Genomic DNA, 5407 nt, shown 5'->3' with positions numbered 1-5407 from the left:
TGTAGAACAACAGAACACCCCAGGAGATTTCCCCAAGTTCCCTTCATGGTCATCTCTGCTGCACCATGTTTCAGTACCTTTACTCTTCTACATAATGTCAATCACCCAGCAAACACCATAAACTATTTTTTTGCTTGGTTGCCTAGTGGGCCCCAGATGGCCAAGTGTCAAACTTAACTTCTAGCCACTGATGGCACAAATAAATTGCATGAGCAGAGTGGTAAGTGTCTACTATGTATCCTTCAACCTGAACCTATGATCTCTTGTGGATTTTCCTATGACTAGGTGAGTAAAGGGAAAATTTAAGCCTAAGTTATAGATGCTGGTCCCAATCAAAGTGGTCTCTTACAGTATTATAGCCTCACATGGACCTGCTCCCCCTCTTCCTGAGACCTCTTTGGTATTATCTGCATCTCACATGTTGCCTCTCCCTATGGATTTTAGTCTCTGGACTACTGTTCTCAAGGCCTGCTTTTTTCATTTTTCTTCTGTCTCTGATTCTGACTCCCACCGCTTTCTGGCTTGATTCTTTGTATATCATTGAAATTTGATTGTAATCATCTTACCCCTGATCCTGCGTTAGCCAACAAAGCACTCTAAAAACTAACCACAGGGTTGGAAAGGCTCCTTGCTATACTCTCCTGGCTCCTGAAAACTATATCACAACTAATTTGATTACCTGTTTAATGATATCATGGTGTATCTTTTATTTTCTGCTAACCATTCATCATTTAGGAAGAAAGATTTCAGGTTACCAGACACTAAATACTTAAGAGTTATTCATCATTTATTATCAGTAAGCAATTTACTCTCAAGATGATTTGATAAGGCCCAGACTAGCTATGGAACCAGGCCTGCCAAGAATTTACAGGTTAAATTAGAAGTCTAAAAGTGTTCTTGTCCTCTTTCCAAATATAAACATTCGTGATAATATGGGCATACATTCTAATTAATTAGTCAAAAGTTGTATTGTATACAAACAGCAATATTTTTATCCCAGAAAAAGTACTGATGGTAGTTAAAATATAAGAATTATATTTTCATTTTCAGTAATCAGAAAAATTGCTTGAATAGAACAGATGAATAGTTTTCCACAGCTGAATAAAAATCAAAATAATTAACATAATATTATAAAAGTTCACTTCAGAAACTAGCTATTTTTAGGATTCTGTCCTTGCAATAAATTATCCCAAGATATCCTACACAAAATAAATAAATAGAAGAATGAATGAAAAGTGCCATTAACAGCTCCAACTACTTAATCTGAATAAGAATGAAAGATGCATGGGCTTGGGGCTTCCCTGGTGGCACAGTGGTTGAGAATCCGCCTTCCAATGCAGGGGACACAGGTTCGAGCCCTGGTCCTAGAAGATCCCACATGCCGTGGAGCGGCTGGGCCAGTGAACCATGGCCGCTGAGCCTGCGCGTCCGGAGCCTGTGCTCCGCAATGGGAGAGGCCACAACAATGAGAGGCCCGCGTACCGCAAAAAAAAAAAAAGATATAATTGACATACAACACTGTATAAGTTTAAGGTGTACAGCATACTGATTTGACTTACATATATCATGAAATGACTACTGCAATAAGTTTAGTGAACACCCATCATGTTATATACATACAAAATTAAAGAAATAGAAAAAAAAATTTTCCTTGTGATGAGGACCCTTATGATTTACTTTCTGAACAACTTTCATATATAATGTACAGCAGTGCTAATTATATTGATCATATTGTACATTACAGCCCTAGTACTTATTTATCTTATAACTGGAAGTTTGTACCTTTTGACTGTCTTCCTCCAGTTCCCCCTCCCCTTCAGTCACTTCTTGAACCAGGTACTCAATTGTTTTAATTATGATAGCTACACCCTGCCACTTTGTATTCATTCAACAAATATTTGTTGGTGCCAATTACATGCCATCATTAAAGAAAAGAACCAAGAATACTTGTCCTCAGAGAACTTGCATTCTAGGAGGGTGGAGGTGGCACAGATATAAGTAAATTATCTACCATTAGAAAGTGATAAAGGTCAAGGGGAAAAAATACGCATCCACGTTAAAGGGGATGTGGAGTTCTGGTATGGGGACTGGTTGTAAAATGAAGGAAAGTGATCAAGGGAAGTCTTGAAGGGTAAGAGAATATGCCACTCCAAACTATGCCACTTTGATATTTTGATTATTTTGAGCTGTAGGCTTTTGAAAACAATAGCAACTTTAGGAAGAGGCTTTTTCTGAACTCCCCTTATCTGCCTATTGACAGATCCTCCAAAAGGAACTCAACTGTCATAGACCCTCTCCCTCGGAGTTTCATCAACCAGGTAAGACGGACTTTTATCACAGGATAGGAGGCTACACATCAACACTACAGCCAGACAAGTGTTCTCACAAACCATCACACTTCCCATCTATTCTTCTAAAGGTCCCTTCACCTTTCTTAAAAATTATTTACTCTCCCCTAAGAGGCCTACATACCATCTCCGCCTTCCCTATTAAGATGGTACTTAAGTCTGAATTCTAAGCACCTCTGAGTTACTCTCCCTGAGTATCTCCCATGTGTACAGGTGGTATACATGTTAATAAACTTGCTTGTTTTTCTCTTGTTAATCTGTCTTTTATGACTTGGGTCTCCACCAAGAACTAAGATGGGTAGAGAAAAAATTATTTGTCCTCCCATATAGTCTCAATGAGAAGGTGATTTCTGAGCAAATATCTAGAACATGTGAAGGATGTGAGAGAGGAATAACATGAGCCAGCATAGAAGAGAGCACCTAAGGAACACCCTATGCAAATGCCCTGAGGAGAGTGGCTGCTCGGCTCTAAGAACATCAAGGCCAGTGTGGCTGGAGTGCACACTGGGAGAGTCTTTAGGGATGAAGTTCAGGAAAATAAAGGGAAGCTCATTAAACAGGGCTCTGTAAGCCACTGCACTGACTGGCTTTTAATCCTAGTTCAATAGGGGAGCCACTGCAGGTTTGGTGCTGCAAAGTATTTATCTGACTTACCAGTTAAAACAATTATTTTGTATATATTTTTAAAAGGAGTGTCTACAGGTTTTACTAATGAATAGAATGTCCAGTATTTGAGATAGAGAGGTCTCCAGCTGAAGGAGAATATGGGGCTGGTTAGGAGATGAGTTAAATTTAATATGACTGTTAGCCATGCACACAGACATGCTGAATAGGCAAGTGTGTCCTCTGGAGTTCAGGAGGAAAGCTTAAGCTGGAAATATAAAATTAGGTGGCATTAGCATACAGATGGTATTTAAAGCCATGAGACTGGAAACGTTCATTCAGGGTGAGTACGGAGAGAGAAAAGAGGTGGGATCCCAGAGCTGAACCCAAAGGCATTCCAACCTTATGACAACAAGGAAGAGAGAATCCAGCGAAAGAGGCTAAGAAGGAAAAGCCAGTGACTTAAGCAGAAGACTAAGAGAAAATAAGTGCCTTGGAGGCCAAGTGAATCAAGTGTTACCAGAGGGGATACAACTGAGCATTAGGTTTCTTTCTGAGTTGAAGGCAATGCTTTAAATTTGATTGTGGTGATGGGTGTACACCTCTAAACTGACTAAAACTCACTGAATTGTACTACATGAAACCAGTGAATTTTATGGTATGTAATTTATACCTCTAATTTTTTTTTAAAGACCAGGGCTGCCATGCTCAGCCACACTACCTGCAGCGCTCTACTCAGGAAGGTGGCCTTGCATTGATGACAATGTGAACTGCAACTTTCTGAGTGGAGAAATGCTCAACAAGGTAACACTGGGGGTGGCCTTGGGAACACAGTGGGGGTAAAGCACAGAGCTGCTCTCGCTTGAGTCCCTGGTAGAAAAATTAATAATACAAATGAGTGAATGAATGCATTGGGGTGAAACATTTTTTCCTTTGCCTCAGGCTATGCTATGGCTCCACAGAAGGCTGGCTGACCCCAGTTTTTTAATATTAATTTCCCGTCTCTATGTGTTTCCCTCTGTCTGAAACCGTATCGGGATTTCTCCCCAGAAACAATCCTGAATCCATAAAAAATGACGGAGGATGCTATGAATTTGACCCTTAAACCCTTCAGTGGGGCTTCCCTGGTGGCGCAGTGGTTGAGAGTCCACCTGCCGATGCAGGGGACACCGGTTGGTGCCCTGGTCCGGGAAGATCCCACATGCCGCGGAGCGGCTAGGCCTGTGAGCCATGGCCGCTGAGCCTGCGCGTCTGGAGCCTGTGCTCCACAACGGGAGAGGCCACAACAGTGAGAGGCTCGCGTACCGCAAAAAAAAAAAAAAAGGAATATATGTCAATATTTTTTTCATTGCTTTCAAGAGTGTTTCATATTTTTTTCCACAAAGATTTGTAAATATTTTATTGGATTTATACTTGAGGATATTTTTTCTTTTTTGGTGTATTGTAAATGGTATTGTTTACTTCATATTCAAGTTATTTATTACTGGTATATAGAAAAATCAACTGAATTTTGTTTACTGACTTTGAACATAGCTTCATGTTATCTCTAACAGAACAATGGGCTCCATTTCTTCTTGAGCTTCCCAAATCATGGCACTGAATCATCTGAAAACTGAATTTCAGTGATTCACCTGGACCACCAAGAAGAGACACCACCACCCATGAACAACTAGGTTTGAGCTTCCTGCGCTGTGCCCACACGGCCAGCAGGGGGCGCTCGAACCTGCTATTTCTGCCCGCGTGGAGCGCATGCGTGGTCGGAGCCAATGCATGGTCCTTCCGCAATGTCGGTTTGTTGAATTTCTACAGTTTGGTTATATTTTTAAGAAGGAATTACCCTTGGTTGATGTAGGCAAATGGGTCATATGAGTCTTTGAGTTTGCTTTTGTAGGATTGTGTGTATATGGCAAATACCATTGTGTACATTTGAAACAACTAAAACTTGAAATACAGACAAATTCATAAACAGAAATTCTTTTGTCATCTTGATAGAAACATAATTATATGTGAATTACCTAGTAGCCATAATGCACTTTTAATAAAGTAGTAATTGTTATGACCACAGAGTACAATGGAAAAATACAGAGTAGGAAAACCTGACCCTACAATATATATTTTAATTTATTTTTGGTAGAAATCATATTTTTCATCATCCCTTTATGTATGGAACAGGGCAGAGTTTTTGACTTGGGTCATTTTATTTCTGCTGCTAACTAGCTTTTAAAAATATTCACAGCTTGGGCTTCCCTGGTGGTGCAGTGGTTGAGAATCTGTCTGCCAATGCAGGGGACACGGGTTCGAGCCCTGGTCTGGGAAGAGCCCACATGCTGCGGAGCAACTAGCCCCATGAGCCACCATTACTGAGCCTGCGCCTCTGGAGCCTGTGCTCCGCAACAAGAGAGGCCACGATACTGAGAGGCCCACGCACCACGATGAGGAGTGGCCCCCACTTGCCG

The sequence above is a fragment of the Mesoplodon bidens genome, assembly GCF_964165515.1.
Source record: "Mesoplodon bidens genome assembly, chromosome: X".
NCBI lineage: Eukaryota > Metazoa > Chordata > Mammalia > Artiodactyla > Ziphiidae > Mesoplodon > Mesoplodon bidens.
The sequence above is the reverse complement of the archived record's forward strand: the minus strand, read 5'-3'. Positions refer to the sequence as shown.